Raw genomic sequence first — 9,703 nt, forward strand, 5'->3', positions numbered from 1 at the left:
TCTACCTTGTAGAAAAAAAAAAAAACTGTTCTTCTTTCATAAAGTCTTTGTGCTTTTTATTAACAAAAATAAAAATTACAGTTTGACATATATCCTTTCAGACATGAAAATCTGTATGCTTTCTAAAGATTCTATTAGGAAGCCACTGGAAATGGAATTGATATGGGTAAGAACGAGATGTCTGCAATGAAGTGCTCAAGGCAATAGGTTCTGAAGTTGGGAGAAGGCTTTCTTTGATGACTGGCTTTTCCACTTTCTAGCCAGGAGACCTTTGATAGAATAGGTCTACTCTCTGTTGCTTGATTTCCTCATGGGTGGAATGAAGATAATCATTGTCCCTGCCTCTGAGGATTCTTTTGCAGATTAAATGAGATACTTGGTGTGAAGAAGTGACAGCAATGCCGGGGACATCGTAAGTATTCAGTACATGTTAAGGAACACACAGGCCATAAGGAGAGGCATTGCCTTGTAATGGGAAAAGCTGGGTCTGAGTCCTGGCTCTCCCACTTACTGACTGTGAGTTTGGGCAGGTGCTTAATTTCTTTGATCCTTAGTGCCCTTCTCTGGATTGCTGTAAAGGATTAGAGTTAACATGTAAGACACCAGACACAAAATGAGTGCTGCATAAGAAAAACAGTTGTTATCTTTTATCACAGACATGTAGGGTTTTTTTTAATTAAGATTTATTTATTTGAAAGGTAGAGTTATAGAGAGAGAGGAGAGAAAGAAAGAGAAAGAGAGAGAGAGAGATCTTCCATCCACTCATTCATTCCCCAAATGGCTACAATAGCCAGGACTAGGCCAGGCTGAAGCCAGGAGCCAGATGCTTCTTCTGGGTCTCCCACGTGGGTACAGGGGCCCAAGCATTGGGGCCATCCTCCACTGCTTTCCCAGGTGCATTAGCAGAGAGCTGGATTGGAAGTGGAGCAGCCGGGACTAGGACTGACGCCCATATGGGACACCAGCGCTCCAGGCCAGGGCATTAACCCGCTGCACCACAGCACCAGCCCCCTTGGGTTCATCTCTTAAACTTGCCATCATTCCACTCATGCACCACAAATGGACCTAAACTCAATAACTGCTCTGCCTCCTGCACATGGGCTTTTCTAAAAGAGACTAAAAATGCGCTCCTTGAAAGTACACAGTTCAGTTCTTCTGGAGCATTTGAAAAAAATGATTTATTCATTTGAAAGGCAGAGTGACAGAGAGAGAGGGAGAGAATGATCTTCCATCTTCTGCTTCACTCCCAGATGGCTGCAGCAGCCAGGGCTGGGCCAGGACAAAGCCAGGAGCCTAGAACTCCAACAGGATCTCCCACTTAGGTGGCGGGGCCCAAGCACGCGGGCTGCCTTCTGTCGCCTTTCCAAGAGCACTGGCAGGGAGCTGGCTCAGAAGCTGAGTAGCAGGGATTCACACGGGCACTCCAATATGGGATGCCAGCGTCGCAAGCAGCAGCTTAGCCTGCTGCCCCACAATGCAGCCCCCCAACCCCAAGCATTTTCATTACTTCAAAAACATGCCTCACACCCGTTAGCAGTCACTCACAATCCTCACCTTCCTGACCCCCAGAAACCACTAATATTCCTTCTGCCTCTATGGATTTGCCTATTTGGGACATTTCATACCAGTGGGGTCATAAGCTATGGCCTGCTGCATTTGGCTTCCTTTACCTAATATGATATTCCCAAGGCTCATCCATGCTGTAGCATGTACCAGCTCTTTTTTCCTTTATATATCTTGTTTCTTTGGGTTGCTTCCACTTTTTGGCTACTATAAATAATGCTGCTATGAACACTAGGTTATAAATTTTTGTGTTAGATTTTCTTTTTTTAAAAAAAGATTTATTTATTTTACTTGCAAGTCATAGTTACACAGAGAGAGAAGGAGAGGCAGCGAGAGAGAGAGAGAGAGAGAGAGTTCTCCCATTTGCTGGTTCACTCTCCAGATGGCTGCAACCGTTGGAGCTGTGCAGATCCAAAGCCAGGAGCCAGGAGCTTCTTCCAGGTCTCCCAAGTGGGTGCAGGGACCCAAGGAGTTGGGCCATCTTGTACTGCTTTCCCAGGCCACAGCAGGGAGCTGGATTGGAAGTGGAGCAGCTGGGACTCAAACCATTGCCCATATGGGATGCCGGCACTGCAGGCAGTGGCTTCACCCGCTACGCCACAGCGATGGCCCCAGATTTTCTTTTAGGAAATTATTTGTCTATTTAAGAGACAGAAAGAGAGAAACACAGACAGAAGAGAAACCCCATCTCCCCAGCTTCCAGTTCATTCCCCACACGCTTGCGAAGGCTGGGGCTGGGCCAGGTGGAAGCAAGGAGCCGGGAATGCAATCCAGGTCTCCTGTGTGAATGCTGCCGATACAACTACTTGAGCCACCACGCGCTACCTCCAGGGTGCCCAATAGCAGGAAGCTGGGGTCAGGAGCAGAGGCGGATCCGAACTCAGGCACTCAAACATGGATGTCCTTGTCTTAACTGCTAAGCCCAATGCCACCCCGCATATATTTCCAGTTCTCTTGAGTGTGTACCTAGGAGTGGAACTGCTGGGTCATATGCTAACTTCGTTTAACTTTTTGAGAATCGCAAGCTTTTCAAAAGGAGCTGCACTATTGTGCATTCCCACTACCGGCAAAGCATGAGGCTTTACATTCTCCACATCCTCACACTGATTACTTTTCTTAATCTCAAACATTTATTTATTCTTACTTACTTGAAGGGCAGAGAGACAGAGACAAATGGAGAGAGATCGTCCATCGAGTATTTCGGAACCAAATGCCTGCCTGCAGCAGCCAGAGCTGGACCAGGCTGAAGCCAGGAGCCTGGAGCCCCCCCTCCCCCGCCCCGCCCCATCTGCCAAGTGGGTTAGAGGATCCGCGAACTTGAGCCATCAGCAGCTGCCTCCCAGGATGTGTGTGAGCAGGAAGCCTGTTTGGAAGTGGAGGAGCCGGGACTCAAACCCAGGCACCCCAATATGGGACGCAGGTGCCCCACGCGGTGTCTTAGCTGTTGAGCCAAAGGCACGGCCAACTGGCTGTTTTATAGCCGCCACCCTAGCGGGGGTGTACAAGTGCACTGTAGTATCGACTCACATTTCCCTAAGTCTACACATTTTGTAACGTTCTCATCAGCCGTCTTTATGTCTTCTTTGGAGAAATGTCTACTCCTATCCTTTCCTTTGTCAATTTTTAGATTGGAATATGTGTGCACTACCGAGTTGTGACAGTTCTTTCCCGCACAGGTTATTTAAAAATATTGAACGACCCAGGGGTTGTGAGAGGGGCTTTATGTACTGCAAAGCTGGACGCAGCATACACAAAAGAAGGCGGTGCGGGGAGTAAAAGGACTGCACTCCGAGGTTCCCCAGCCGGGCAGAGCCCCCTCCCCGTCCAGCGCAAAGCCAGTGCCCAGCCCCGCACCCACAATTCCGGCCCCCCACGGCCCTGCCCTGTATAAGCTTAAGACATTGGTCTTAGTTTGTGTAATGTTTTTGGATATTACCCCTTTACAGCATATTCCCTAGATGATAGAAATGTCCAAATGAGATGAAGTTGTGATCTAACGGTTGTATCCAAACTCCTAAAAGTTGGGACAGGTGTTAGGCCTAGCGTTAGGATGATACTTAGGGTCCTGACTTGCATATCTGAGTGTTGGGTTCGAGTTCTGCCTCTGCTCCCAGTCCCAGTTCCTGCTAATGTGCACGTTAGTAGGCAGCACATGATGGCTCAAGTAGTTGGGTGCCTGCCGTCCGTGCCACTACGTGGGAACCCAGACTAAGTTCCCTGCTTCAGCCTAGCCCCACCCAGCTGTTGCAGGCTTTTGGGGAGTGAGCTAGCAGATGGGAAGTCTCTCTGCCTTTCAAAGAAATAAATTAATTAAAATTTTTTAAATCCTGGAAAGTCGATTAATTTTTCCTCAACATTTTATTGCAGAATTTTCAAATGTCTGAAAAAATTGAAAATACACTGAATACCCATAGAACTACTAGCTAGATTAACATTTTACTTTGATACTTAAAGTATCATCCCTCTAATCATCCATCTTTGTCTTCATCTCTTTCTCTCTCTCTCTCTTTTTTTTTTTAAAGATTTATTTATTTATTTTAAAGCCAGAGTTACACAGAGAGAAGGAAAGGCAGAGAGAGAGAGAGGTCTTCCATCTGCTGGTTCACCCCCTGACTGGCTGTAACGGCTGAAGCTGCGCTGATCCGAAGCCAGGAGCCAGGAGCTTTCTCCAGGTCTCCCATGCGGGTGCAGGGGCCCAAGGACTTGGGCCATCTTCTGCTATCCCAGACCATAGCAGAGAGCTGAAGTGGAGCAGCCAGGACTTGAACCGGCGCCCATATAGGATCCACAGGCAGCGGCTTTACCCGCTACGCCACAGCCCTGGCCCCAAATGTTTGTCTTTTTTCATCTACTTGAAAGGCAGAGCAACAAAAGATCTTCCATCTGCTGGTTCACACCCAAATGCCCACAACAGCCAGGGCTGGGCCGGCTGAAGCCGGGGACTGGGAACTCAATTCTGGTCTTTCGTGTGGATAGCAGGGCCCCAAGCACCTGAGTTATCATCTGCTGGCTTCCAGGAAGCTTTAGCAGGAAGCTGACTTGGAAGTAGAATAGCCACTCAATGGACACTCTTGATATGTGGACATCCTGGGTGACAGTTTTTTGTTTGTTTTATTTGAAAGGCAGAGTTAAAGAGGAGGAGACACACACACACAGAGAGATCTTCCATCTACTGGTTCACTTCCTAAATGGCCACAATGGCTAGGTCTGGGCCAGGCTGAAACCAGGAGCCAGGAGCTTCTTCCGGATCTCCCACTTAGGTTCAGGAACCCAAGCACTTGGGCCATCCTGCACTGCTTTCTCAGGTGCAGTAGCAGGGAGTTGGATCAGAAATGGAGCAGCCAGCCAGGTCTCGAACTGACTCCCACATAGCGTGCTGGTGTCACAGACAAAGGCCACAATGCCTGCCGCTGTCAGAGTAATTGCAGATATCAGTACATAAATGAAGGATTTTTTAGAAATTTATTTAGTTGAAAGGCAGAGCAATGAGAGAAAGCAAAAATAAGTTCTTCCATCCATTGGTTCACTTCCTAAATGCCCACAACAGCCAGCCAGTTCCAGAAGCTGGGAACCCGGAACTTGATCCAGGTCTCCCATGTGGGTAGCAGGGACCCAAGTACTTGAGCTACCACTTCCTCCTGGGATGTGCATCATCAAGCAGTTCAATTAGAATCGGAGTGGGGGGCCTCCTGCAACACCAGGATCCTATGTGGGCACCAGTATCCGGGTTACTCCAGCTCCCTGCGGATGGCCTGGGAAAAGCAACGGGGGTTGGTCCAGTTGTTTGGGCCCCTGCCACCTATGTGGGAGACCTGAATGAGGCTTCTGGCTCCTGGCTTTAGTCCTGACTGTTGCAGCCTTCTGTGGAGTAAACCAGTGGATGGACCATCTCTGTCTCTCCTTCTATTTTTGTAACTCTGACTTTACATACTTTACTTTAAATAAGATAAATACATCTTAAAAAAATTGGAGCAGGGACTCAAATCCAGGTACTCTTTGAAAAGTAAATTTGGCTTTAATTTGTAAAATAAATGCAGAATGTTCTAGACTGCAAAGTCTCAATAGATAAATTAATGATCAAATGTAAAAATGAATGACTTATGATGACTTCTTTATAAAATTAGTTAAAAAAGGCATCTTTTTTTAAAAAAAATTTTATTTATTTATTTATTTATGTATTTGAAAGATACAGTGACAGAGACTTCATTTGCTGGTTCACTTCCCAAATGGTGGCAACAGCCAGGTCTGGGTCAGGCCAAAACCAAGAGTCTTGCACTCTCTCCAGCTCTCCCATGTGGGTAGCAGGGTCCCAACCACTTGGGCCATCTTCCATTGCCTCTCCAGGCACATTACAGGAAACTGCATTGGAAGCAGACCAGTCAGGACTCAAACTTTCACAGCAGCTTAACCTGCTACACCACAATTCGCACCCTCAAAAAAGGGCATCTTTTGGTTTGTTCCTTTTTCTAGTTTTTGCAAGTAAATGGGAACATGTTCTTATTTTATTAACATTTGTCAGATATAGTTAATTCTTTTACTTGTTAAGCTTACATTTGAATACACTTGATATTATCGAGTCTCATGATAGTACCCTTCTGTAAAATCTTTTATTATCTATAGAATGCTGTTCTTTTATTTTCTAAGATAATTGGTTAGTAAACTTACTGTGAATGAATGATAAATGTACATAAGTTCAATTCCTGAAAGTCTTTAGTTATTAGAAATTACATTTAGGGGCTGGTGTTGTAGCATAGCTGCCTGCAACTCTGGCATCCCATATGGATGCCAGTTTGAGACTCTGCTGTTCCACTGCCAATCCAGCTCCCTGCTGATGTAGCTAGGAAAGCAGCAGAAGATGGCCCAAATGCTTGGGCTCCTGCCACCCATGTGGGAAACCCAAATGAAGCTCCTACTTTCAGCCTTCCCAGCCCCGGCTGTTGGGACCAGCGAATGGAAAATCTCTCTCTCCCTCTTTAACTCTACCTTTCAAATAAAATGAATAAGTAAGTCGTTTTTTAGAAAAAGCTAATTTGGGGTTGTGTGGCTAATCTATGCATGATAGAAGATAACTGCAATCAATAATAACACCTTTCAATTAGGATCTTACCAATTTTTTCATACACAAAATTATTTTCTTGAGTTTCCATTTATTTGCCATCTACTTATTCTTCATAATGGAAGTTCAATGCAGAAACTGATGTCTCTTTTTAAAAATTCTCTGCAAGTTTTTGTTCTAAAAAAACGTGATAGACTTGAAACCCTGAGTAAATTATTTTCGAAGTTTTAGGTTTTGTATGTGGTCTGGATTTTATTGCAGTTTTCCCTAGGATTTTATCTGTAATTGTAATTATCTATAAATAGAGAAGGCAACATAATATTATATAGCAGCTATAGAAATTAATCTTCATTTAACCATAAATCATAAATATGAGAGTACTTCAAAGAGTGTAGAAAAAGGGACTGGGGGCTGGCGCTGTGGCTCAACAGGCGCGGCGCCGGCACACCAGGCTCTAGTCCCGGTCGGGGCACCAGATTCTGTCCCAATTGCCCCTCTTCCAGGCCAGCTCTCTGCTGTGGCCCAGGAGTGCAGTGGAGGATGGCCCAAGTCCTTGGGCCCTGCACCCCATGGGAGACCAGGAGAAGCACCTGGCTTCTGCCTTCTTCGGATCAGCACGGTGCGCCGGCCGCGGCGGCCATTGGAGGGTGAACCAACGGCAAAGGAAGACCTTTCTCTCTGTCTCTCTCTCTCACTGTCCACTCTGCCTGTCAAAATAAACAAAGAAAAAAGAAAAAGAAAAAGGGACTGGGGTTGTGGCACAGTGGGCTAAGCCTCTGCCTGCAATGCTGGCATCCCATATTAGCACACCAGTTCTGTTCCTGGCTGCTCAGCTTCCTATCCAGCTCCCTGTTAATGTACCTGGGAAAGCTGTGGAAGATATATTTGTGCCCCAGCCACCCATATAGGAGACTCAGATGGAGTTCCAGGTTCTTGGCTATAGCCTGGCCCAGCCCCAGCCATTTGTAGTCATCTGGGAAGTGCACCAGCAGATGGAAGATCTCTGTCTCTCCCTCTCTCTGTGTCACTCTGCCTTTCAAACAAATAAAATAATAAAATCTGGGGCTGGCATTGTGGCGTAGTAGGTAAAGTCACAGCCTTTGATGCCAACATCCCAAACGAACGCCACTTCCAATCCAGCTCCCTGCCCCCAACACAGATTTTTTGTAATACACATTTCCCATTAACTTTTTTTTTTTTTTAAGATTTATTTTGTTTGTCTGAAAGGCAGAGCTACAGAGAGAGAGAGAGAGAGAGAGAGACCTTTTATCTGCTACTTCACTTCCCAAGTGGCCACAATGGCTAGGGCTGGCTAAGACAGAAGTAGGAACCAGGGGCTCTTTCTGGGTTTCCCACATGGGTGGCAGGGACCCAAGCACTTGGGCCATCTTCTGCTGCTTTCCCAGGCATGTTAGCAGGGAGCTGGATCAGACCCATGTTTGTGTAGGTGTGAAGTTTTTATCTTTTCTAGATATCTGTTTGATTTATTTCTACTTACTCCTCTAAGTTCCAAAAATTCAATATAGGGGATCATAACTTTTTTTTTTTTAAGATTTATGTATTTATTTGAAAGGCAGAGTTACAGAGAAGCTGAGGCAGAGAGAGAGAGGTCTTTCATCTACTGGTTCACTTCCCAAGTGGCTTCAAGGGCTGGAGCTGGGCTGGTACGAAGCCAGGAGAGAGGAGCTTCTTCCAGGTCTCTCACATGGGTGCAGGGGCCTAAGGATTTGGGCCATCTTCTACTGCTTTCCCAGGCCACAGCAGAGAGCTGGATCGGAAGTGGAGCAGCTGGGACTCGAACCAGCGCCCATACGGGATGCTGGCAGTGCGAGCAGCAGCTTTACCTGCTATGCCACAGCACTGACCCCAAGGGGATCATAACTTTTCAGGGATATGATTTTCAACGTCTTGTTGGGGGATGGACTCTACAGGAATTACAGTTACCATATACTCCTACTTGTTAGTATTATTTTCAGGGCATGAAGTGATTCTCTGTGGGCCATTTGAGAATTGTTGCTGTAGAGGATCTATGAATTTCTTTAAATTATTAGTAAAATTTTTTAGAGAGTTGATACCATTTGAAAGCCAAATATTGATGGACTCGGGTCAACATGTAGCATAGTGGCTAAGTTGCAGCTTGGGACACCCACCAACATCCCTTATTGGAGTGCCTGGGCTTAAGTCCTGCTCTCCCTGCTTCCAGTCCAGCTTCCTGCTAACGCATGCACTGGGAAGCGGCATATGGCTCAAGTACTTGGGTCCCTGCTACTCATGTGAGTTTCTGGCTTTGGCCTGGTCCAGGCCTAGCTGTTGCTTTCCTTTAGGGAGTGAACTAGCCTTTCTGTGTGTGTGTGTGTGTGTGTGTGTCTGCCTTTCAAATAAAAATGAAAAAAAATTTAAGTTTTTAATATGAAGAAAATTGACAAACCCATAAGGCTAAAATCCATTACCTTGAAATGACATAAATTTTTTTTATGAAATGCATTAATACTGATATTGTTTTTTACATATCGAATATATGTGGCATAAATCCCATAGTATTTTGGCTTACTGTTTCACGATAGTCATTTGGCCCTCATAGTAGCTTGTGAGGTAATTAAATGATGGTCCATTTGATAGGAAAAGAAACTGAGGCTAAGCAAAGTTGAGTAACTTAAATTCAGACATATAGTAAATAGAAGGACAGTAGGTAGAATACGGATTTTTTTTAAAGATTTATTTATTTATTTGAAAGGCAGAGTTATCTCAGAGAGGGGGAGAAAGGGGGGGGGTCTTCCATCTGCTGGTTCACTCCCCAGTTGGCCGCAACAGCCAGAGCTGTGCTGATCCCAAGGCAGGAGCCAGGAGCTTCTCCCGGGTCTCCCACGCGGGTGCAGGGGCCCAAGGAGTTGGGCCATCTTCCATTGCTTTCCCAGGCCATAGCAGAGAGCTAGATCGGAATTGGAGCAGCCAGGACACAAACTGGTGCCCTTTGGGATACTGGCATGCAGGCAGTGGCTTTACCTGCTACACCACAGCGCCAGCCTCGGAATACAGATTGTCTTGCTCTCAGTTAATTGTTTTTCTGGTATATCTACTTGGTTG

Source organism: Oryctolagus cuniculus, chromosome 1, assembly GCF_964237555.1.
Source record: "Oryctolagus cuniculus chromosome 1, mOryCun1.1, whole genome shotgun sequence".
Lineage (NCBI taxonomy): Eukaryota > Metazoa > Chordata > Mammalia > Lagomorpha > Leporidae > Oryctolagus > Oryctolagus cuniculus.